General features: G+C 44.6%; 1 protein-coding gene across 2 annotated transcripts in view; it reads right to left on the bottom strand.

Annotated features, from left to right (window-relative positions):
- FAT1 (FAT atypical cadherin 1) overlaps nucleotides 1-8,288 on the bottom strand; it is a 119,120-nt gene extending 110,832 nt beyond the window's left edge. Inside the window, exon 1 of one of the 2 annotated variants that reach the window (XM_003792765.3) lies at nucleotides 7,941-8,288. The gene's annotated coding sequence lies outside the window, so the exon portion shown is untranslated. Of the gene's footprint in view, nucleotides 1-5,661; nucleotides 5,701-7,940 lie in introns of those variants that run through there. The other variant, XM_023514906.1, reaches the window with a different exon arrangement.
- Between the last annotated feature and the right edge of the window lie 2,768 nt (nucleotides 8,289-11,056).

The following is an 11,056-nucleotide window of genomic DNA, read 5'->3' as shown; positions in this document are numbered from 1 at the left end:
AATTCTCACATAAACTGGATTTAATTTTGACCAAAATATATTACTTGAACATTAATTTTTAATTCAACTTGTTAATATGTTGTTCAGTATATTGTATCCTCATTTATAAGTGAAATATGTTTGTAATTTCCCTTTATAATATTTTTTCCAATTTTAATATCAGGTGTAACCAGATGAAGTAGAATGATTTTGAAGTATTTCTTCTTTTTCTAGTGTCTATGAGATTTGGCATGATCTATTTTTTAAAATCTTTTTATTTATAAATATTAGTTGTTTACTTTTTAAGACTTTGAGACAAAAAAAAAAATAAGAAGTTAACTGATGACTCCATACTGAACCTCAGAGTCAAAGCATTCTATGACAGACATACTCTTATCTGACAATGTGAATGTTACTTTCTTTTGTATTATTATTATTGGTCAATATTTTGTTGCGGCAACCGTCTGATTTCTTTTCTGAATGTATTTATCTTCGTTCTTTACGAGGTTTTTGTTTTTAGTCCTTATCTTAAACAATGTTATTATTAAATTTTAAGCCTTTTTAATTTGTGAAGGGAAAAAGTGGAAACCAAATAAACATATGCATATGTATAGAGAAAATAATAAAAAAAAAATTCTGCCCCTTCTATGGGTCTTTTCTCATGAATTCTCTCTCCAAGTCTAACACTCCAACACCTATTTATTCCTGACCTCCTTGGCTGAGTCTCCACATGTAGGGTCTTTCCTATTTAAACTTCACTCAAACCTTCACTTTTTTCAGATTAACACTATTTCTCATGCTGACAAAAAAAAACAAAACTCAAAAAGAAGAGCTTCTCAGCACCACTGGGACCCTTCTCCTCCAGGTGCTACTCTATACAGGTCCTGAGCAACATCCCAGTCCCACAAATGGCTGTTTTTGACCATCACGAGCTAATGTCAAGTCAAGCAACCTTTTCTCAGTGCTCATCATCCTTGACTTAATATCCCACTTAACACTACTCACTCTCCTCCCCCACACCCTTGTGCCTTTAATTCGATCACAGACTGCCTAAGCACAAAGGCAACTCATAACATTCCAAAAAGGAATGACAGGACATTTCCTGATTCCTTTCAATATTCTTTTATTCCTCCTCCACAATAACGCTTCCACCTAAAAGTCTGGGATTACAAACTTGTCTTCCAACTCTTCCTACACATGCATTTTTTACTTAAATATCTCATCCACTCTGCCTCAATCATTACAGCCAAATCCCAAATTCTAGCCTAACCACTCTCAAGTGCTTTGAACACTCGCCCAGAAATGCCATCAGACCTAAGTTATATAGTCAGCCCTGTGCGTCTCTGTATCCATACCCATGGATTCAATCAACTGAGGATCCAAAATATTAATAAACAAACACCAAGCAACTAAAAATAAAATTAAACACATTATAACAACTGTTTACACAGTATTTACATTATAGTGATCTAGCTTTAAAGTAGCACATGGAAGATGTGTGTAGGTTATATGCAAACACTGTTCCATTTCATATGAGGAACTTAAGCATCCCTGGATTTTGGTATCCTGGGAGGTCCTAGAACCAAGTCCCCTAGGATACCAAGAGAGGATACCAAATGAATAGACTTTTCATCCACTTCCCACTGCAAAATAACAGCTCTTCCAGTGTATTTCCCAGTTTCAGTGAAATTTCACTACTTCCGCAATCACCCAAGTCTGCCAACTGAGAAACAAAAAGGGGCTGGGAATCACTGGATCTGAGACCCAGCCCAAGCTTTGTCACTTATCAACAGTCAAGAAAGTTGCTTAATCCTTTGGACTCCATTTCTCTCTCTTCAATTCAAGATTTCCATGATAATTTATTCCTATGTGTCAAACCTCTATTTCTAAAAAGTTACCCAGATTTGACATTTTTTTTCTCAATTTCACAAAATTGTTTCCTTTCCATTTCTGCTACCATCCAGTTCATATGTGTATCTGTTCAGAGACAGTACTTCAATTGTTTTGTGGTATTCCTACTTTCTGGACCCCAATCTATTCAGCCTATTCAAACTTCTTTTTAGTACAATTTCCTAGCTTGAAAATATTCAGTATTCCCCTTCAGTCTGCTGAGTATGTATATATTCTTCTTAGCCTTGTATTAAAGACATTTGATAATCTCACCCCTACTTCTCTTCCTAATTTAACTTCCCAATATTACTTCCTATTTCAAACCAAAAAGGTTTGCTTCCTATAGGCTTACAAAGTCCAGTAACCAAGCTGTCTTATGTCAGTAACACATCCTGCTGGTCAAGTTCTAAACTAATGTAATATAGCAAAGGCTTCCCTTTTGAAAGACAATGCAAACACTCTATTTTATCACTTCCTGCCCTCCATGCCTCATATACAGCTTATTTATTTTTACCTTCTCTTCAGCATTTGCTCCTTCTCCTTTATCCTTAACACCGGCCCCATAAAAATCATCCCCCTGGTTTACAGGTCAATTTAAGGCATACTCATAAAATATCCATGTGCTACCAGGGGCGGGGTGGGGGGGTGAAACGCATGGGTAACAGATCAACAAACCCTTTTCCTAAAGACAACATGGTATGCTTAGGTCTCCGACTCTCTATTCTTCATACTACAGTCAAGCCACACTATGGTTTCTATAATTTGCTTTGCAAATGTTATCTCCTTGAATTATTCCCTCTGATTCACAGCTCCCTTAGGAGGACACAGGACCCAATCCTACGTCCACCAGCCCCAGACCCCTCAGCTCACTGAGGTGCTATGATGAACTACCTTGAGCCTACTGGATCTCTATCACATTGGACTGTATCCTGTCCTTCAGTTGTCCTTCTCCCTCACTGGACTGTAGGCTCCTTGAGGGCAGGAAACATGATTTGTTCACCAGTAGATATTGTGTCTAACCCAGTGTGTGGCAATGAAGAAATCCACAGTTAATGGACTGTTAAATGGATAGATGGAAGAAAGATTAAAAATAAGAATGGAAGGCAAGTAGGGGAGGAAAGATAGCGAGGAATAAACAGAGAAAAATACGTCCAACCTTCTCAAATTCACAGGAAATCCAGGCACAACCTAAAGGCCAGTAACATCACTGCACTGGCTGTCATGTAGAGGACTCTAACTTCCAGTGGCCCAGAAAGAGGTCACTGTTCAAAATCAGCTATAGATAATGCCATATCAGTGTCTGTATTGCAGATTATAATGAAGTGCTATGCTTTAATACTCTATGGATAATAAGATTAACTAATGACTGATTTTCCACAGTAGTTTATAAAAGACATTTAATTACTTCATAGACCTGTATATGTATAATCACATATAAGACAAACCCTCAGAATTAAGCAAGAATTTGGGTAATTTATTTAAATCTCAGAGTTTCAGGGAAAGAAAGATGATTTTAAAAACTTTAAAATGTGACATATACAAATTCCTCATTTGACTGAATATATTTTTGAAATAAAAAGTTCCTCTCAGATAAGAGAAAATGGCAAATGATCTCAAATGACATATTAACACTCATTCCAAAAACTCCTTTCCAGCTTTTAAGGATAAACAATTCTAAGGATAAAAACTTGCAAATTGAACAATTAAGTAAGGATAGAGTTTGGCTGTGTTATATCTGTATAATTTCGTCAAATGAACACTTGCCTACTGCAAATTCCCACTCATAAAGATTAAACAGCACATCCAGCTTCACTGCTGCCTGCTATTAAATTACATCCTTAAAGCTACAAATTAGGCCACTAATACAGCATTTAATGCAAAATGTCTACTTTGTATCGGTTTATTGATTCTATATAAAATCAGCCAAACTTGGATGGAAAAAGAGATGGTGGTAGAGAGTTAATAACAGATAATCTCTAAAACCCTGTCCACTTCTAACATTCAAAGAAATGACTGCTGCAAAGGTGGCTCTGGAGCCAAGTCTAAAGACACACCAGAGAGGCAGAGGATCAGGGGAATGATAACAGTACGTTATTAGTCTGCCATATAATTTTTAAAGATTTTTCTGTCCATAATAAGGATTTAAATAACCAGTTAACATGGTAAAAACTCAACAGGGATACTCCTAGTCACTAAGCAAAAGATACAAATGATATACACAAGTGACCAAAATTATTTCATGAAGTCCTCTTAAAAACCTTGCATCCTCTCAGAGTGAAAGAATTTGGCTCATTTAAGATGTTCATTTTTCAAGAAATGGGCATATAAATGCAAACTTTTTTAAAATCAAAATCTTACATTGAGCTTGTTAAATGTCATGTTTGGCATAACTTAGAATTCTAACCAATTGTTTTCAAAAACTACAGTGTTTTAAGTACTTTTACGTTTTAAAGCTTAAGTAAATAACAAGAGAGTAATTCTAATTGTGGAATCAGAGCTCTCCTAAGACACAATGACAAAGCCACATGGCAAAATTTACCTACCTAACTGAGAAACACCTTTTCCTGAGGACCTGTAACAATTTCATGTGTTGCGTAACATAACTAAACTCATTAAGAGTAATGAGAAAAATATCATCATTACCTATTTAAACACACGCAAGTATCTACTTAAACTACTGAAAGCCGTCCCTAAATAAGCAGAAACATTAATCTGCTTTGGAAAAATAAATAACTGAACATCATTTTCTTTTCACTCTTTCCAGCTTTTAATTGTGACTGTAAACAACCAGGAAAAAAAAAAAAAAGCCCTATCAGGCACCATGGGAATTGCTTAACAAATGCCGCTTAACGAAACCGTAACTCAGACACATGCAAAAAATAAACCAAAAAAAAAAAGCAACTTAACTGCATGGAAAATATTTATGAGTTTACTTTCCTAATTCATACAATTGCATCCTTGTTTCCAAAGCCCTGCAATTCATGTCAGTGGGAACCACAAAAAACCTCGCAGACAACAGAAAGTTGGCTCCCTACAAGAAACCACTGAGTATGAAAAAGCACTGAAGAATTAGAATCTCTTAAAAAACAAAAGCAAGACGCTTACAAAAGTTTCTCTTCTAGAGAAGACAGAAATAACTGACGTACCGCATTATTTTGCAAAAATGCCCAGCCCGGGGAGGTTCATCCATCTCACCGTTCAATCTGCACCAACCAGTTGCATCTGCAATCTCAGCGCAGCGCTCCCTCGGGGCACCAAACATCTAAGGGACCTCAGCGACTCCATTTCCAAGATCGCATCTCCAGGCCCCCGGCCATCCTTCACCTCACCTGCGCGGTGCACAGACACGCTTTTTTCCCACGAAAGAATCTGCCCTGCCCAGGAAAGGGGTCAACGGGGTCGCCGACGGCCGAGATTGTCCGCGAGAGGAGAGCACGCTGAGCCGCAGAGTCCCCGGCCCGGGCCCCGCCACCCCGGCTCAAGTCGCCTACCATCTCCTCCCCGTCCTCCTCCCCCACCGCGCTCCCTCGGAATCCCCCTCCCTCAAACCACAAGGCACGCGGGCCGGAACTCAACTTCCCAAACGCGAATAAAGAACCCAATCACCCCAACCCTCCCGCGGGGCTCGTTCTCCACCCCCCACCCTTCGGAACGCTGGGGGCAACACCGACCGAAGGCCGACGATCCCGACGTTCCCAAGGGCGGACCCACCGGCAGCGCGCCCCGCGGGGCCCCACCGGCTCCGGCCTCCCTCACGCCCTCCCCTCCGTCCCTCAGCCTCAACCAACTTACAGCAAAGTTGGTCCGAAGTGGCAGCGGCGCTCTCGAAGAGCTCACCCCGTGCCTCAACGCGCCCTACAGCCCGGACCAGCCGAGCCCGTGGTCCTCCAGGACCCGCACGGCCGCATAGCTCCAGCCGTCCTAGCCCGGCCGACCTCTCCGCAGCGCGGTCGGCTCCCGCGGCCGCCCCGGCGCCTCAAGGACCCAAACTCTCACGCTCCCGGCGCGGAAGAGATCCCTCCGCCCGCGGCCACGCCCCCTGGCGCCGGCGCTCGTTTCGCAGGAGGGCGCGGAAACTCGAGCCTATGGTCCCGGCGGCCCCAGCAGACTCAGACCGCTGGAAGGCAAGCCAGCCCCTGGGGGCGGGGACCTCGCGGCCACACAAGGACCGGTTCCCGGGCCTTGTTCTAAGCCGAGGTTTGTCATGGCCAGCGCACAGACGAGCGATTAGGGAATCTTTTTCGATAGAACTGGGAGAAACCGTAACTCAGTGAGGGCTCGGTCCCTCGGGCCGGAGGTAAAAGCTTCCTGCTCCTCCTTGGGGACATTTTTCTAGAACCCTCTGGGAGTTCCAAGATCTGCATTTGAATGTCTGTGTTCGGGGTCTGCAATTGCTGGGGGCGGGGGTCTCAAAATGATCGTACAGGTCCCAGAAAAGGGATGCGGTTAGACAGGGATGCGCTTACTCCCCCATCTGCAGCGAATCCTAGGAAAATTCAGACGCTGCCCTGTATGGCGAGATGCAGCCAGATCCCCAGCGAAACCCCTGGAAGACACTCCGACGCCAGCGAGCCTGGGCTGACTCTGCGACCCCCAGAGAGACAAGGGGGGCCCCACATCCCGGCGCCCGGTCCCAAGAGGAGGGCCGGACCCCGCAAAGTTTTCGGAACTCGACCATTTTAACAAAGAGCCGATTTCCATGTTCCCAGTGGCGGGATCTTCAGGGGGACAGTGAGGCATCAGGAGCAAGTCCTCGATTCAGAGTTTATGTAGTCACCTCCTGAGCCATCTTGAAGAAGGGTCTGGAAAAATGAGGCGTCCTGGAGGAGGTACTGGCCAAGAAGAAGAAAAAACGCCGCTTGCTGAAGGAGCACGCGACTCGCAACTCACAGAGTACCGCCTCCACAGGACACACTCCCCAGCACCGAGAGGCGCGTCTGGCTATGGCCACTACTGCGTACTGTGCGCCAGCACTTTCAGGTCCGTTTTCCGCGCGGGACACTTCGGACATGGGTGACCTGGTCACCCCAACTCCACCGGCCTGCGCCCCTGGACGAAGCATCGCTCCGCAAACATGACCACAGCAGAGTAGTGTTAAGGGGGAAGGAAAGTGCAAAGATACCGCTCCTGTCGCATGAAATCACGGGATTTTTTTTGTTTAAGTGGCACCAAAGAATTCCTGGAGGCGACACCATTCATTAATAAATAATAACGCTCACTAGAACCAAAACGTGCATGAGAATCCTAGTTTTCCAGGCTTCCCAAGACACCGATTTAAGTGCCTGGAAGAAGTTGCACTTGGTCGCCGCAGCCACCGCCGAGGGCCAGGGATGGAGATGACAGGCTTCAGCCAGGCCAAGATTTTACTGCTCCGCCGGCGCCAAAGGAAGCAAATAGGGAACACAACCATCGAGTTACTTTCACGGGAAAGCGGAACAAGTTCCTCAGGGGTCTTTTAATAATCACCCCCTCTCACCCTATCTCCAAAGGCTCCTGGAATGAAGGAGACCTCGAGGGACGGTTCCCGAAACAAAACGCCCTCCCTACACCCAGCGCAGCCTTTGCAGCCAGTGCTTTGCTCAGGCTGATCTGGGGAGGTCGTGTCAACAGTGGGCCAGTCTGGGTGGGCAGGAAAGGCTAGAGTGAGAGCACGCCCTGGTTCCTGGAGCTCCAGGGAGGTCCGAGGTAGCCTCCGCGCACAGCAGGGTAGAAGCGTCGTGCCGGGCGCCCGTACTAGAGGGCGCTGCGCCCCTGCACATCGCACGGTCCTCGAGGCGCCCTCCCCAGGCTCCATTTCTGTAACAAGTTACATTCAAAATAATGCACCAACGGCATCGCTGCTCAAGTTCTTGCGAGCAGTGCTCTATCTGTATTTTATGCATTCCAAAAGATTTGTGCGTGCAAATCTCACTACCGAGCCGCGCTCACCCAGGGGCGTGCACACCCGGAGCGCAGAGCCTACAGGAGGCACACGCTTTCCTGCACTGGGTTAGAGCCAAACGCCCCCCCTGTAATGGCTTTTACGTTTCAATTTAAAATACAGAAAGGCACGCACTGAACAAAGAACTCACCAGACCAGTCGTATCCTCGGGGCTCCAACTGAAAAGTCCCCAGCAGCTTCACCAAACCCTACCCAGTTTGAGGATTTGTTAAGAGCAGTGTCCGGAGTCCCAACTTTGCCTCCCTCGGATCCTCAGCATGTCCCCGACCGGAGAGCGATCAGCCGGTGCAGCTGGGCCCCGGGTGGCTGCATCTCCCGAGGCTTCCGAGCGGGGTGAAACTTGGGCACCCAAAGGCGGTGAGAAGAGAGTGCGCAGGGGCTAGAGCGAGGGCCGCGGGGAAGCCAAGTTTGTCAGGACATGTCCAGGCAGCGAGCCGCCGAGTTGAGGAGTTGCGGCCGGTAGCTGCGGCGGAACGCTGCCTCTTTCGCCCGCTCCCTCCCTCTCGTAGGAGGGGGTAAGGGGAGGTGACGTCAGCGCCCCGCCTGCCCCCGGGTCCCCAGCGCAGACGGGATTCTCCGGTTGGATCCGCCGCCCGGTCAGTCGCGGCAGCAGGCACCGAGGCTGGCGCTGGCTTCCCTGTGGCCGCGGTCTCTTCGGGCCGCAGCCGTCCCCAAGGCGACACGTCTGCCTCTCTGCACCCTGTAGACCTTCCTGGCGGCTCCCCAAGCCCTGGGCTCCCAGCGCTCACCACCAGAGCCGCCCGCAGCCTCGCCGCGCACTCCTCTCTGGCTTAACTAACCCCTCTCGGGTCGCGTTTCCCACGTCTCGGACTGCAGGTGATGCTCTTCCTCTTCTGCTGCTGAAATTCGTCTCGACGTGTCGCCTGCCAGGGTTTTGCAGGGTGGAAGCATGAACAGTCTCTGCAGACTGGCTTGGACCACTTGTACTTTGAAGCCCTCTAACTTGTGGATGTCATATTTTCAGGACTTCTTGTGCTGTAGTGCTGTTTGTGGTCTTTGTGTTGAAAATCATATAGCCATATTTATTGTCATTTTCAATTCTTTCCAAACGCTGCTGGGTCTTTGACCATACTCCTAAGCAGATAAGGTTCCGAAGAGTGGGGGTAAGAGACGAGGGAGGAGCCAATTTTAATGTGTCTTACAAGTCATTTATAGAGATAGGAGCTAATACATAAATCAATCGCCTACTCGTAATAATACACATTTAGGTAAATGCAAACACGGTTGAAGTTTAATTTGTACTGAATGCGGCGTCTTTATGTAAGCATCCAGACTCCAGGAAAGTATCTCCTGTGGAATATTTTGTTAATGCCTCTAAATTACCAAATACAGTATCTCCCGAACAGCGTGAAATTCGGAGGAAGCCATTTCTGAGTTAACACTGTTCCCAGATGATTAGTATGTAAATTCGAAAATCCCAAAAAAGGGGGGTTGGGAAGAAGGTTCTGTCAATATATTTGCATACATCTATTAGTGTAAATCCATTGATCAAGTTAGTTGGTCGTTTTCCTTTTGAAAGACAAAGAACTAAACCTCCGAGGTCATAGGAAACCCGGCTAGGAGTTCAGCAGTAAAGGGGGGAAAAGATTAAGTAGATTAAATGATTGGAGTGTTATGTGTGTTTTGCCTTGAAGTCATATAACTTCTCAAAATTTCAGTGTCTTTGTGATACGGGAATAATATCTGTTTCATATGATAAAAATGTATTCATGTGTTCATCCATTCAAAAAACGTTATTTATGTAGGTAGCACATTTTTACTGGGCATGGCTTAAAGTATCCAGAAAATGCACGGTAGCTAGTTAATCAACATTAGTTCTCTTACCCTCCTCAACCCTTCTTTGCAGTGTCTGTTTTCTTATGTATAAAATCAGGAAGGGGAAAGCAGGTGATCATCACTGATTCTAAGTACATTTTGATTTGCAAGGGAGGCGGTGTGGGAAAAGATCTTAGAGGCTCGTGCAGACCCAAGGGGCAGCCGGAAGGTGCCAGATTCCTGAGGAGGGAGGAGGCAATCTAAAGGAAGACTAGCTGGAAAGGCCAACCTGCCCGAGCCCAACAGACTCCTCTTTCCTCACTATTTCAACTAGAAATTAGAAATTGACCCTAGAGGGGCCAGTTTACAAGCCCTAAAAGGAATACACATAAATCCCCCTAGAGGCTGCTGTGCAAATCACTTGGTTTGTTCTACTAGTCTTCAGAGTTATCATAGATAAACCAAATTATTTCCATTTTTGAAAAGAATAAACAGCAGTGAAAAGAAAGTATGCATAACAATGGATGATATCATCAAAATATCTGGTCTTAAAAAGTGAGAAGGACAGAAAACTTCTAACAAAATCTGTAGGTCTCCACTTTTCAATGTAGTCAGTGGATAACCCCTGACCACAGGAGTTTAAATGGAAAGTAGCTACTTTTCATTTAAACTAAATTAAATCAAAATTCAGCTTGTTACTCTCACTAGCTACATTTCAAGTATTTGGTATCCACATGTGGCTAGTGGATACTCTATTGTTCATAGCAGATTGAAGAACGTTTTCATCATGGCAGTTCTGTTGGGCAATGCCATTATAGACCTTTAAAAAAACTTTGGTATTGTTTTATGGATGACTACATCAAGTATTAGAATTTCAGTGTGTTTAATATAGTCACTTCTGAAGTATGGGGGGGGCAGAATCATGAGGGGATTCACTTAGCAAATATTTATCAAGTGTTCACAATATTGCAGGTGAATTATAGAGATCTCAAAATTTCATGAGTTATGTGTGTTTTAGTGATTAGGAAATATTAACATGGCTAAATGTGGCCTTTTAGTTATTTTCCACCTTTGCTGTGTACTAAAACTAGGGGAAATCACAAATTGAAAGCAAAAAAATATTCCAAGTCATTTTTAGAAAGAGCCCTAGGACTAAATCACTGCAAATAGGCTTGACTGACTCCTGGCCTATCTCTTTCTCTCTCTCTTTCTCAACAGGAAGTGTCAGTCCTGTCCACCTCCTTGTTTAAAATTATTTACCCTTTACATTCAAGTATTGTTCTTCTCAGTTTACACTCTCCAAGGAGGCTATTACAACAGATAACTAGTCAATTTGATAAGAACCAGTAACTATGGGTATGAGTATGTTAATATGCCTCTTCCCTTCCTGGTACATTATAACAAGGGCTTTCTTATAGCTATACTAAACCTTAACAATAAAATTTTACTCTTTTTTTTTTTTTTTTTTTT

This window comes from Otolemur garnettii, unplaced genomic scaffold, assembly GCF_000181295.1.
Source record: "Otolemur garnettii isolate 467f Iridium unplaced genomic scaffold, OtoGar3 scaffold00061, whole genome shotgun sequence".
Classification (NCBI taxonomy): domain Eukaryota; kingdom Metazoa; phylum Chordata; class Mammalia; order Primates; family Galagidae; genus Otolemur; species Otolemur garnettii.
Note: the sequence above shows the minus strand (reverse complement) of the source record. Positions and strands in the feature narration are given on the sequence as shown.